Source organism: Dendrobates tinctorius, unplaced genomic scaffold (assembly GCF_039654945.1).
Source record: "Dendrobates tinctorius isolate UK_male_01 unplaced genomic scaffold, ASM3965494v1 ptg000251l, whole genome shotgun sequence".
In the NCBI taxonomy this organism is placed as follows: Eukaryota; Metazoa; Chordata; class Amphibia; order Anura; family Dendrobatidae; genus Dendrobates; species Dendrobates tinctorius.
The window spans coordinates 3,424,686-3,439,575 of NW_027361918.1; the positions used below are offsets into that span (position 1 = coordinate 3,424,686).

At 46.6% G+C, this 14,890-nt stretch overlaps 1 protein-coding gene across 2 annotated transcripts in view; it reads right to left on the reverse strand.

Annotated features, from left to right (window-relative positions):
- LOC141065425 (uncharacterized) overlaps positions 1 to 14,890 on the reverse strand; it is a 58,919-nt gene that overhangs the window by 21,430 nt on the left and 22,599 nt on the right. The window lies entirely within an intron of this gene.

The window sequence follows — 14,890 nt, forward strand, 5'->3', positions numbered from 1 at the left end:
AACCCTCTGACAGACATCCTGTTACCTATACTAATAATAGGTGTCGTTTGCCAAAACGTCTTCTCCAGGTTCGTCTCTTCCAATTTGGAACATCAATGTACATGAATGAACATTAGATGTACCTTTTATATTAAAGCTTAAAACTTTAATAAGTCTGAACCTTGTTGCTCTAAAGAATCCATGGCCTTAGAGTGTGCGCTCCTGGTGATTGGCACATAGTAGTAGTACTTCCGGGACTCATCGCCCGTGTGTTCGGTGAGTGGTGGCAGCGTGTATGAGCGGGGTGTGTGGTCTGTGTCGGGGTGTGATTTATGCTCCCACTGCAGCATAGAACAGAGGTTGAATGCTGGACTGAGTGAGAGGAGACAGATTAACCCTTGCAGGCGCAACCCCAAGTCACGTGCTGAGAAGCGGGTACGTGACAAATTGGTGGACATATTTCCCTTAAAAACAATTTTAATTCCTTATTATAGTAAAAAACACCTATCCCAGTGTGTAGGGTAAAAAAACCCTATATAACCCACAATATTGACACACAAGATTGCCTGCAATATGCCTCACTGACTCCTTCCTTGCCGTGGAGGTTGGCACCCTAAGAGACGATTTTTTGGCGCCCCCACTCAACGTGGACTGTCCCTCTCTCCCCTAATATCACCCTATCAATATAGGGGGGAAAACAATATAGCAAAGAAAAGAAATGAAAGGAATAGATCCTTACACAATATATAACATTTCATTTAGTAGGTTCAAACCCAGAATTAGCAGGCAACAAAGAAAGGCCAAACAACATTAAGGCCTATAATTGCCACAATGATCCAAATCCAGAAAAAATGTTAAACACACAGCGGCATATTCACATCCTAGGAGCAACAATTTATCCCCCATAAATAAAAGGACTTATTCATGTATGATAATACCAATGTAACAGCCCCTCAATCATAGGGACATAAGGCCTTAAAAAATAGAGCAATATACAATGATGCAGATAATTGGAACTTAGCATATATTTAGGCCACCCCGACGCGTTTCCCCGTTTGCACGGTTCATCAGGAGGAATGCATATCGATGCCGGATGCCATAATGATGTAAGGGGTGGCCTGAACATACGCTAAGTTCCAATTATCTGCATCATTGTATATTGCTCTATTTTTTAAGACGTTATGTCCCTATGATTGAGGGGCTGTTACATTGGTATTATCATATATAGTCCTTTATTTATGGGGGAAAAATTGTTGCTCCTGGGATGTGAATAGGCCGCTGTGTGTTAAACATTTTTTCTGGATTTGGATCATTGTGGCTATTATGGGCCTTAATGTTGTTTGGCCTTTCTTTGTTGCCTGCTAATTCTGGGTTTGAACCTACTAAATGAAATGTTATATATTGTGTAAGGATCTATTCCTTTCATTTCTTTGCTATATTGTTTTCCCCCCTATATTGATAGGGTGATATTAGGGGAGAGAGGGACAGTCCACATTGAATGGGGGCGCCAAAAAATCGTCTCTTAGGGTGCCAACCTCCACAGCAAGGAAGGAGTCAGTGAGGCATATTGCAGGCAATTTTGTGTGTCAATATTGAGGGTTATATAGGTTTTTTTACCCTACACACTGGGATAGGTGTTTTTTACTATAATAAGGAATTAAAATTGTTTTCAATGGAAATATATGTTCACTATTTGATTACTTCTCCCGGAATAATTTTGTTAAAGTGAGATACTCGTGACAAATTGGTGGCAGCGGTGGGATATACGAATATATCCTCCCTGGTAATTTGTGACAAGGCTTTTACCTGCTTTGTTGTGAGGGGACAGGGCCAGTTCTGAATTGCCTCCACCTTGTTTACTTGGGGTTTGAGGACTCCTCTCCCAATGACAAAACCCAAGTATCAAGCTTCCTCCAGCCCTATGGAACACTTCTTTGGGTTGGAGGTTAGCTCTGCTTGACGCAGACAATCTATCACCGCCTGTACTTTTGTTAAGTGACTTTCCCAGTCTGCACTGTACACAATATCAGCCAGATGGCTGAGGCATAACGGCGATGGGGACGGAGAACAATATCCATTAACCGCTGGAACGTCACTGGTGCACCATGCAACCCAAAGGGTAATACTTTATACTGGAACAGCCCGTTGGGTTTTACACAGGCCGTTTTTTCCTTAGCCGCCTCTGATAGGGCCCCTGCCAATATCCTTTTGTGAGGTCAAGAGTTGAAAAATACCGTGCCTGCCCAAACCGCTCTATCAATACATCGACCCCGGGCATGGGGTAGGCATCAAATTTTGAAATTTCATTACGTTTTCTAAACTCATTACAGAACCTTAGCGTCCTATCAGGCTTGGGTATTTTGACTATTGGGCTGGCCCAACTCATTTTGGGACTCTCCAATGACCCTAACTGCAGCATAGTTTTCACTTTCTCCGAGGTGACTTGTCGCTGGGCCTCAGGCACCCGATATGGCTTTAGTCGGACTTTGGCCTGTGGCTCCGTGACAATTTCATGTTGGATTAGGGAGGTGCGTCCAGTAAGCTCAAAAAAAAAAATCCATTTCGGTTAAAAAAACTCCCGAACCTGCTTAGGAGACAAAGTATCTGCTATTTTGACTACGGAGGTCTCTCCTGACACCCCCAGAGGTAATGGAGCCTTCTCCACATGAAATGCAGGCACTATCCCCACCAAGGTGGTCTCTATCTTTCCAGGGTTTAAACAAATTAATATGGTAAACCTGTTCTGGCTTCCTCCGTCCTGGTTGGCGTACCTTGTAGTTTACGGGCCCCACCTTCTCTATAATCTCGTAGGGCCCCTGCCACCTTGCAAGAAATTTTCTATCTACTGTAGGCACAAGTACCAACACCCGATACCCAGGACTAAAAGGTTCTTAACCGAGCCTCCCGGTTATAGACCCAACTCTGCGACCGTTGTGCTGCCTCCATATGTTCCCGGCCTAATGGTAGGACTGTCTCCATTCTTTCTTGCATTTTTGCAACATGTTCTACGACACTCTTGTGGGGGGTTGGTTCTCCCAGGCTTCTTTAGTGGCCCCATACCTCTCTATGAGGTTGTGATGGTGTGATGTTATGTGGTTATCATTTTGTGTATATTTATATTTTACGTATTTCCATAGTGTTCTCTTGTTGCCCTGTATCACTCTGTGTATTCCCCATATTGTCTATGGACTCAATTACCTTCCAAACGTCTGATAATTGAATTAGCTCACTTACTGTCTGCATCCTGACTGTATCTATGCTTCTTGATGACCCCCTGTAGTGCCTTAAACCCCAAGGCACCTTTGTCAGGTCTGGGAGGCCTGAAAACCACCCCAACCTGTCTGACTACTCCTGGACATAAGGAGGGGGCTGGGGAGGACAGGAGCTGTTCAAGTCAGACCCTGTGTGGTGATGAACGTGTGAAGACTGCACGTCAGAGAGAAGGGGAAGCATATCGACCCATTTTATCCTCTGTCTGCTGGATTTTTGGACTCTCATCTCCTTGGACATTGATCCTGTTACTGAACTGCATTCGTGTTCTGGACTATTGTATCCTCAGTGTAGTGGATTGTTTATGGACCTTTTAATTTTGCCTATAATAAAGGTCTTGGGATTGTTCACACTTCCCTCGCTCTGTTGATTGTGTGATATCGGAGAAGGACCCCGTGACAGAGGTCTATCATATGGACGGCATTAATAAGGGATGCCTGCCCAAACCATGTTTGGAGGGAGTGGGGCAAAGCCCTCCAAAATGTATCAGTCACTATGCGGTCCAGCATGGCCGTGGGAAACAGTACCTCAGGCTGCAACCACTTTTGTAAGAAGTGCTACAGGTCGTACTACTGGGACCAAGCCGGCTTGGAGGGGGTAACATCCAGTGGTGTATCCACTGGGCCCAGACAAACACATTTACACCAAGACGTGCCAGTATTTCACCCTTAACGATCGTGTAGCCCGCTTTTTGCTCAGTGGGTAGGTCCTGATAGGTTTTCAACGGTCCTGGGGCCAGAAACAGAGCGATGACTTCTGCCCACTGTCCCGGGGTAGTTTCTCCCTCTCTGCCACTCCTTCGAACATCTCCGGGTACGTCTCAACGTCGTCAGATTTCTCCTTTTTTGGAATAGCTGTATGAACCGCTTTCCGGACATCATGGATTCCCTGGGTAGTTCCTGTTGTCTGTGCCGCTGTGATGTGCTGTATCAGCCGGTTGGTTTCCTGCTGCTGTTGATTAAATATCAGCTGCTGCTGTGTAACGTCTTGCTGCTGTTGCATGGCCTCCTTCTGCTGGCTGTCGCATGGCCTCCTGCTGCTGCCCGTTGCATGGCCTCCATAAGCATTTTTACCGTGGTCTCAATTTCTGGAAAGTTCCCCAACTGGGTCTGCGCCACTCTTAACCCAGGACATAAGCTGGAGTACCGAGCAAAAAAATTAAGCAAAAACAGCCCGGCCTCACTGCATAAGCCCACATTCAAGCCACCAATATGTAGGGATTTGCTCTGGTAGGCAGTGGCAGGACCACAGTAATGAAGCAACACCCAGGCTTTGAGTCCAACTTCATTGGTTTACTGACACTTTAAACAGTAGGTAGCAGAAAGTAAGGAAAAAAAATAGGGATTTTTGTGTAATCACCATAAAATCCTTTTCTCCAAGCCAATCATTGGGGGACACAGACCATGGGTGTTATGCTGCTGCCACTAGGAGGACACCAAGCAAAAAACAGAAAAGATTAGCTCCTCCCCTGCAGTATACACCCTCTGCTGGCTCTAGCTTTAACCAGTTCGGTAACAAAGCAGTAAGAGCTCATAATTAACAAAAGTACAACAGAGAAAACACAAGCCATCAGGCTAAGAGGGTGGGTTCTGTGTCCCCCAACGATTGGCTCGAAGAAAAGGATTTTACGGTGAGTACACAAAAATCCCTATTTCTCCTTCGCCTCATTGGGGGACAGACCATGGGACGCCGTAAAGCAGTCCCTGGGTGGGGAACAACCCAACAGATGAAACCCCATGCACCAACAGGCTACAGATGTGTTACTGCCATTTGCAGAATCCTTTTGCCGATGGGCGCATCTGCAGACGCTTGAGTGAGATTTTTGAAGTGCCTTGCATAGGTGTGCAGACTGGACTTCTTGGGCCATTCGGCTCCAAGCATCGGCACAACAGGTTCAGCTGTGCGAACCTGTTGTGCCGATGCTTGGAGCCGAATGGCCCAAGAAGTGCCCGAGTTGAGTGTGACTTAACCCCAGCCGGGATAAGCCTGCCTCTGATGCGGTAGGACTCCTAAATAGCTGAACGAAAAACAGATGGCTACTGTGGTTTTAGAAGCGGCTAAGCCCTTTTTATGCCCCTCTGGAAGCAGGAATTGTTCATCTGACATGCGGAAAGACGCTGCCCGCGAAACGTACCGTCTCAGAGTTCTCACCACATCCAGAGTGTAAAGAGCCTCTTTGATACGAAGTACTGGAGCCGGGCATAACGAGGGCAACACTGTCTTCGTCCAGATGGAAGGAAGAGACAACCTTGAGCATAAAAGACGGGAACGTCTTTAAAATCACCATGTCCTGGTGAGAAGATAGGAAAAAAGCATGACAGGACAGAGCTGCCAGCTCAGAGACCTGTCTGACTAATGTAATCGCAACTAGAAAAGGCTCCTTTCCAGGAAAGAAAGGTCAGCGGTACGTCCTGCAGAGGTTTGAAAGGAACCTCCTGGTGAACTCCCAGGACCAAGCAGGTACCATGTGAGAAACTCCTGGAATAAAAGGTCTTCACCTATAACCTGGTAGCAATTCTGCGTTCAACAGCACAGATAAGGTTGAAATCTGCCCTTTGAGCAATCTGAACGCAAGGCCTAACTCCAGACTAATCTGGAGAAAATCCAAAATGGACAGAATGAACACAGAGAGAAAAATGTCCGCAAACTCTACACAAAGAGAAAAAAGGGGCCTCCCAGGTGCGATAAATCGCCAGGGGACTTCGGCGATGGGCAGCACTATCCCCGGGTACTACGTGTGGCGTGGCCAGCCTTGAGCGATCAGGACCACTGGAACCTCTTCCGCTCTGATTTTCGTGATGACCTTCAGAAGTGACAACAGCGGGGGGGGGGGGGGGGGGGAAACGCACGGCTGGTGAAAAAGGTTCCACAGAAGAACCAGTGCGTCCGCCCAGATGGCTTCAGGGTCATGAGACAGAGCTATGAACTCGGGAACTGTGGCGTTTAGGCTTGAGGCCCTCAGATCCACATTCGGCGTCCTCCAGAGATGACAGATCTGCTGAAAGACCTTCGGATGAAGAGACCATTCTCCTGAGGAGAGACCCTGACGGCTGAGAAAGTCTGCCGCCCAAATCCCAATTCCCGGGATGTGAACAGCTGAGGTGATCGAAAGGTTCCGCTCAGCCCAGGGGAGAAGGTGACTTACTTCGTGTATGGCCGCCTTGCTGATGTTTCCCTGACGGTTGTCGTACGCCACCGCCGTGGCGATGAACGATTGGATTCTGAAGGGACGACAAGTGAGGAGGTGATTGAACTGTAGAAGAGCCAATTTCATTGTCCTTATCTCCAGAACGTTGATCGGGAGAAGCGACTTCTAGAGCAGACCAATGGCCCTGTGCAGTGTGATGACGGAATACCGCTTTCCAATCCAGAAGGCCGGCATCGGTGGACATCACTAGCCAACGTACTGGGAGAAAGGATCCCCCATGACTCACAGAAGACCTCAATGTGCACCATCTGAGGGTCTGACTGATCTGCTAAGACAGACAAATTCGACGATCGAGAGAGAACAGGTCTTGTCCTAGACTGTCAGGTGCGTGTTGCAGAGAACGGAGATGAAGTTGAGTGAATGGCCCCGCTTCCATTAGGAATCTTTGGAGAGAGGGAAAAATAAAGGTATAAAAAGGTAAGCATCGCGCATGTCGATGGATGGTAGGAACTCACCCTTCTCCATCAAGGTGATGACCGAGTGGAGAGACTACATTCTGAAGTGACGAACCTGTTTAAAGTTTTAGATCCAGTATGGGACGAATCATTCCGTCCTTCTTTGGAACCCCCAAACAGGTTCCAGTAAAAAACTCCTCGAACATTTCGCTTTTCAGAACCGGAAAGGACTCCGTCCCTGCGTAGAGCGTCTATGGCTCGGTAAAGGATTATTGCCTGCGCCTCTGTTTTGGGGGGACAAGACCGGAATAAAACTATCTTGTATCCGGAAGACACCAGGTCCCCAGCGTGCTTGTCGTAGACAACTGAGAGCTAGGCTTGACGGAACCAAAGCCGATGTCCGTCTACCTTGTTGGCGCCACCCGGATACTGCAACCAGCCATTATGCAGAGAATCTATGGGATCTGGATCCTTTGGATATAGACTGTTTTGGTCTGCTCTTCCAGTGATAATTGGGTCTAGACGAGACCTGGAAACCTTTGACCCTATGCGAGGAGCGGCCTGGTCAGGACGAGTCGGTCATAGTGGGCCAGCTCAAGATGGTACAAAAGGACCGTAGCCGAACCTGCTGTCGACTCCGAAAAAGGTCTACTAGCCTTTCATTGTGGAAGGGATTTACTTTTACTCTTTTTAGGCGACCTGTCTGGTAAGGCGGAGAGTTCAATGACTCTTTTGGAAGCGGAGTCCGCTCGCCACTCTCTGATCCATAGTGCCCTGCTGTTGGTGAGGCATTTGCGGCTGCCGAAGCCGTGCAGTTAGCCGCCTGAAGAGAGGCCTGTACCACCTACTTCCCAGCTTGAGAGAGCTGGATAGCCAGACTTGTTTTCTCAGGGGAAGGTTATTGTCCTGAATGGCTTTAGTCAGAACCTCTGCCCAAGCGACCATAGCTTTAGCCACCCAGGTCGCAGCGAAGGATGTGAGGGAGGGCTGAGCTAGAGGCTTTGAAGACTGACCGAGTAAGGTTGTTAATCTGTCAGTCAGTGGGATTTTTAATTGAGGAGCCATCAGACAAAACTAACAGGGTTTTGGATACGAGGCGTGATACAAGAGGGTCCACTGAAAGACACACTCGATCCAATCTTTCCTTATATCAGGAGCAAAGGAGTATCTTGTGTCAAGAGGCTCTTTGCCATGTAAAAAATGTATCCGGCCGATTGCTATGTCATTGAACAATGTCCTATGTCCTTAAATTCAGGGTGATTGACAAACACCCTATGAGGCCATTTAGTCCTTTTAAAAGGGCACCGCGTGATCTGAGGAGGACGTAGCGTCCTCTTACCCTTCAGAGTTTTGTTGACCGCCCCAGTGAGGGAATCAACAGTCTCCTGATATTCATGCAAGTCCAGGTGTATGGACCCCTCAGACTCGTATTCTGAATCAAGTTCAATGCGAACCCCTAGAGAGGGGGAACGAGAGATGGAACTCACGGACGCCGAAGCACGAGAGTGCCCGGGGGACGTGGTATGGATCCGTTTTCTAGAAAGCTGTGCATTCTTAGATGGAGAACGACCCCTGCTAGACGATGGATCCGCATAGCTGAGAGACTCCTCACAGCAAGAAGATGGATGCCCTGACTTGAGAAGGGATCCTGGAGTTGCTCTATTGCCTTGGCCAGAGGAGCCATAGACTGACAGAGACAAAGCCCACTCAGGGGGACTAGGTCCAATAGGATCGGGGGCGGTGGAGGGCTTCTGGACGCATATAGGGTCACAGGTCATGCAGAACGGGGTATTGTGGCCCCGGGGCAACAAAGTGTGGGAAGTGGTAGATGAGTTTTGCGTGCCAGGTTGTCAATTTGACATAATGTACCCTTGATGGCCCCTGTAAGGTATTGCACTGGGGGAAAACAAGGGGGCAGGCAATACTGTAGAGAAGAAGCCAAGCTCAATTATACAGCTAACCCAGGTCCTGCGTCCCAATGATGGTGTCCCAGGCGATGGCTCCCGCATTGTCACTCAGCGCTCCTGTCAGCGGTGTCTTCAAAGAAATTGCCCTTCCCCTGCAGTAGCCGGAGACTGGGATCCCCTGCTGTAACCAGGAAAGACGGCCCCCTGCTGTAACCAGGGAAGATGGCCGCCAAGAATAGAAAGGGGCACTTCTCATTGAGGACGAGAAGCGCCAGAATGGTGGGAGGAACCGCCGGCTTGTGGGCGGAGTTACAAGTTGCAGCCTTGTCCAGGAAGAAGACGGGGACCACAGTTTTGGCGCCTAGGCCCAGGAGGGCTGAAAAAATGGGAAATCACCACCGGAACCCGGGACACCCATCCCATGGGACCAGGACCCTCTGCACCCCCATGCCGTGCCCTCCTGCCGCCACCCGACGGTGCACTGACCCGATGTGCCACCGTATATGTAACAGAGCTGGGTACCGCAGGATGTGCCAGCGCAGGTGTAGCAGAACTGGGTGCTGCCGGATGTGCCACCGCAGATGTAGCAGAGCTGGGTGCTGCAGGATGTACCACCACAGGGGATGTCCCACCAAAGGTATTGCAGGGCTGCAGAGACGTTGCTGCGGGGTGCTGTCACATAGCCCACCCTCAATCCACCATCCCTTTGACAGGGAAGTGGAGAAGGAACTTTCCGCCTCCTTCCATCATCCGCTTTGGAACAGGGGTGATGCAGTGGGGGCTGCACGGACGCCAATAGATGGGGGCCTCTGTGTATCGCTTACCCGGCTATAGGCCTGAATCCAGGGGAGGAGACATGAAGGCGACACTCCATGTGCTCGCCTTTTGCAGGTGTGGGGAGATTGGGACCATGAAGGAACTGTCGCCCGTAAAGTGAGCTCAGGCATGATCCAGTCGTCGCAGGAGAGGGTACGGGGAGGTATACTCCGCGTTCTCGCTTGTTGATGGTTCGGGGGAGATCGGACCCTAGAAAGGATCCGTCGCCCCCTTCACTCCGTTAGTTAAAAAATAAAAATTTCCAGAAAATTCAAAAGATAAAAATAAGAACGTTGGGGTCTGAAGCCAGACCCAAGTGCCTCCTACAGACACCAAGCAAGAACTGGTTCAAGCTAGAGCCAGCAGAGGGTTTATACTGCAGGGCAGGAGCTAATCTTTTGTTTTTTGCTTAGTGTCCTCCTACTGGCAGCAGCATAACACCCATGGTCTGTGTCCCCCAATGAGTCAAAAGGAGAAAACACAAACAAACAGAGTCCAGCTTGGAGAACCACTGGTCTCAGACTCACCCTTGCACAGGACGGGCTTAACTAAGCGGCTGCCAGGTCAGCAGCGTCCACCAGGTGCCAGTCCCGAGGTTGTTTTGAGTCTTGCTGCTAAACCTTTGCAGCACGGGTAGTCCAACAAAACAAGTTCAGGCTAACTCCAGCCTAGTTCCTCATACCTTGCACACACACTTTCCATGTGCCTAACAACAATCTCCATTACATAGCCCATAACCTCACCCACAGGCAGGGCTGTGGAGTCGGTAAGCCAAACATGCGACTCCGACTCCACCTCCCACATACAGTACAGACCAAAAGTTTGGACACACCTTCTCTTTCAAAGAGTTTTCTTTATTTTCATGACTATGAAAATTGTAGATTCACTCTGAAGGCATCAAAACTATGAATTAACACATGTGGAATTATATAATTAACAAAAAAGTGTGAAACAACTGAAAATATGTCTTATATTCTAGGTTCTTCAAAGTAGCCACCTTTTGCTTTGATTACTGCTTTGCACATTCTTGGCATCCTCTTGATGAGCTTCAAGAGGTAATCACCGGAAATGGTCTTTTGGTCTGTACTGTATATTGCTTGTACTGTATATTGCTTATATTAAAGTGAAAAAATTATTTTAGTACAACATCAGACATTTAATCATTTTTAGAATACAATAATCAAGACATTTAGATAGAACATAATATTTATTGGAATACAAAACACTAATAAATTGTAAATATGTAATACGCTATGTAATATCGAAAGCTGTAACCACATGGGCAACATCTCTAACAATTTCCGGGTATAAAGGAATTGCCTCATGCACAGTCAGTTTTGATGAACGGTTGAATTTTTCTATTTCTTTGAGAGCAAGTGAAACATTTTGCTGAAATATGGTCAATCTGCTGCTATAGGAGACGGAGTGAAATCTTTTTCCTTGCGGCAACACTTTGCCTGCTCCATGTCATACAAATACTTGTCAAAGTCAAACTCCTCATCTGATGAGGATGAAGATATGGCAGCAGTAGCACTGTCAGGACCCGAGTCCTCTTGCGCCTGGCAGTCCTCCTGTAGGCCACTCTTCCTAACTGCTACCTCAGTCAGAGCTTCTTTTCCTTTAGTAAGCTGTTGATCATCAAGCAGTATACGATGACTTGGGTCCACATAAACAGCTGCCAGAAAAATTTTATTTTCCAATAGCTGTGTCTCTCCGTTTCATTGAAGCAGAAATGCGATCTGCGATTAAACCTCCTCTTTGGGACAAGCAAAATAGCAAGTTCTTCCACTTCCTTATGAAATTATTATTTTTATTTATTTATATAGCACCATTGATTCCATGGTGCTGTACATGAGAAGGGCTTACATACAAATTACAGATATCACTTACAGTAAACAAACTGACAATGACAGACTGATACAGAGGGGACAGAGGACCCTGCCCTTTTGGGCTTACATGCTGCCAGGAGTTAAATCCTCAGCTTGTAATTTATTAGTCACGGTAAATGGGTGATTAAGCAATTCCTTCAATTCAGCCACCTGTGTCCATTGAGCTTCATTTAGGGTTACCTGAGGGTTCGCGATATCTATAAGAGACGGTATTAGTTGATCCACAATTGCCCCTTTCCCAGCACGTCTCTTCAAGATGGAATCAATTTTAGGGGTTCTGGAGGTAATAGCCAATTTCCTCACTTTTCCAATCAGAGTTCCAGCATGTCCCTCTTGCAGACTGTCTCTTATTGCCAGCTGCAGCGTGTGCACAACACAACGCATGTGATGAATAGGAAAGAGGTGTGAAGCAGCTTCAACAAGATCATCTATTTCTACAGTATAATGTTGCTGTTCTTCTGTAGTAATATCTGTTTGTTCCTCAGTTACATGAACAGCACTGTGGCCTTCCATCTCCAACACACTGAATCCTAAGTGCTCTTCTAGCTGTTGTTCATTACTCTCATTCATCAGTGTAATTGCACTTATCATGTGTGAAGCATTGCCCGTTACAATAACAAGAACCAGTTCTTTTTTGAGTTCGTAATCTTGTAGAACTTTTTCCACTAAGGCCTGGAGAAACTGGCTGCTGTGATGAGCTTTAGTATCTTTTACTGCCAGCGTCTCGGTAACAATTTCTTTGTTGTCACAAACATATCGAACATTGATGGCAAAATAGTTCACTCTTTTGAGAGTCTTTTTAAGATCTTCCTTTTACAGAGAGCACATAATAATCACCTACAATATGAGCATTAGTTGCATTCCTGTGACAGAGAGGAGCAGTAGTACGTTCACGTTCTCACTTTCTCCAGCTCGGGGCCCAGGAATCGGATCCTGTGCAGGCAGGCAGCCCTACCCCTCCTCTCTCTGGTGAAGATGGCAGAAGACAGGACAGAGGAGGGGAGATAGCCCCCTGCAGTCTGGAGCCGGTGCAGGACGGGAGCACTGCAGCATACGAGTTTTGATAGGCGTGTGCCCCTGCTTCTGGGGGGGGGGGGGGGAGCTGCCCACCCTGCCCCTCGCTGGCTATGGCCACGATTCACACAGCGTTTTTGTGGATCCGTTTTTTGCAGTAAAATGCAGCGACTCTGGGCATCCCAGCAAAGTCAGTGGGTTTCAAGATATGACTTTCAGACACATCGTTTTGTTAGGATCCGTTTTTGGGCTCAAAAACGGATCCTCACAAAGAATGAGCATGTCAGTTTGTGTGGCGTTTTTCTAATCTGCTTTTGCCATTGAAAACATTATCTATGAGCTCAAAAACCTTTCTGCGGTTTTTTAAAAAGCTGATCTGGTTTTGCAGCTGAAAGACGTATCCTCAAAAAACGCAGGAAAAATGCGGTGTGTGAATGTAGCCTTAGATCAGGAATAGAACATCCATTTATAGGACATTTCATAACTTTCCCAAATTCCTATGAAAAAATATTCAGCACATTCTGCATTGAACTACGGTACCCAATTTGTTATATATTTTAGAAGTCATAGAATCGTAGAGTTGGAAGGGACCTCCTGGGCCATCTGGTCCAACCCCCTGCTCAAAGCAGGATTCGCTAAATCATCCCAGTCAGATGTCTGTCCAGCCTCTGTTTGAAGACTTCCATTGAAGGAGAACTCACCACTTCTCGTGGCAGCCTGTTCCACTCATTGATCACTCTAACTGTCAAAAAGTTTTTTTCTAATATCCAATCTGTGTCCCCTCCCATTCAGTTTCATCCCATTGCTTCTAGTCTTTCCTTGTGCAAATGAGAATAAAGATGATCCTTCTACAATGTGACAGCCCTTGAGATATTTGTAGACAGCTATTAAGTCTCCTCTCAGTCTTCTCTTTTTCAAACTAAACAATCCCAAATCCTGCAACCTTTCCTCATAAGACAGGGTTTGCAGACCGGTCACCATTCTGGTTGTTCTTTTCTGAACTTGCTCCAGTTTGTTGATGTCTTTTTTAAAATGTGGCGCCCAAAACTGGACACAATATTCCAGATGAGGTCTGACCAAAGAGGAGTAGAGGGAAATAATGACTTCACGTGATCTAGACTGTATGCTTCTGTTAATACATCCTAGAATTGCATTTGCCTTTTTTGCTGCTGCATCACACTGTTGACTCATATTCAGTCTGTGATCTATTAGTATACCCAAGTCTTTTTCACATGTGCTGTCACTTAGCCCTATTCCGCCCATTCTGTATATGCTTTTTTCATTTTTATTTCCCAGATGTAGTACTTTGCATTTCTCCCTGTTAAAAACCATTCTGTTAGTTGCTGCCCACTGCTCCAGTTTATTTATATCTTTTTGAATCCTCTCTCTCTTCTCTAGTATTAGCTATCCCTCCTAGCTTTGTGTCATCAGCAAATTTAATCAGTTTACCCTCAATTCCTTCATCTAAATCATTGATAAAGATGTTGAACAATACAGGGCCCAGGACAGAGCCCTGTGGTACCCCACTTGAGACATTCTTCCAACTGGATGTGCAGCCATTTACGACCACTCTTTGGGTCCGATCACTAAGCCAGTTATGAATCCACCTAACAGTGGCCTTGTCCATTCCATACTTAGTCATTTTTTCAATAAGGATTGTATGAGATACTTTGTCAAATGCTTTGCTGAAGTCAAGATATACTATATCTACAGCATTTCCTTGATCCACCCAATCAGTGATTCCATCATAGAAGGAAATTAAGTTAGTCTGACATGACTTATTAGTTACAAACCCATGCTGACTCTGTTTAATCACTTCATTCTTATCCAGGTACTGACATACATGTTGTTTAATAATTTGTTCAAAGATCTTTCCTGGTATAGAAGTCAGACTCACCGGCCTATAGTTGCCTGGGTCCACCTTCTTCCCCTTTTTGAAGATAGGACACAACATTTGCTCTTCTCCAGTCTTCTGGGACTTCTCCTGTTCTCCAAGAATTTTCAAAGATTATGGAGAGGGGTTCAAAAATTTCTTCTGCTATCTCCTTCAGTACTCTGGGGTGTAATTCATCTGGACCTGGAGACATGAATTCCTTTAGGTTAGCTAAGTGTTTCCTCACTATCTTTCTGTTTATAGATATCCTGGATTCTTCTATTCCCTTAATAGGACAGTGAAGAACAGTTGATGTTACATTTCCTTTCTGAGAGAAAACAGATGCAAAATAGGAATTTAAAAGTTCGGCCTTCTCAACATCCTGTCTTACCATTTCATCATTTTCATCCTGTAAAAATCGGAGTTGGAGTCGGTCCATTTTATACCGACTCCAACTCCGACTCCACCAAAATGAGCACCGACCCCACGACTCCGACTCCACGACTCCGACTCCACAGCCCTGCCCACAGGTGAGGTAC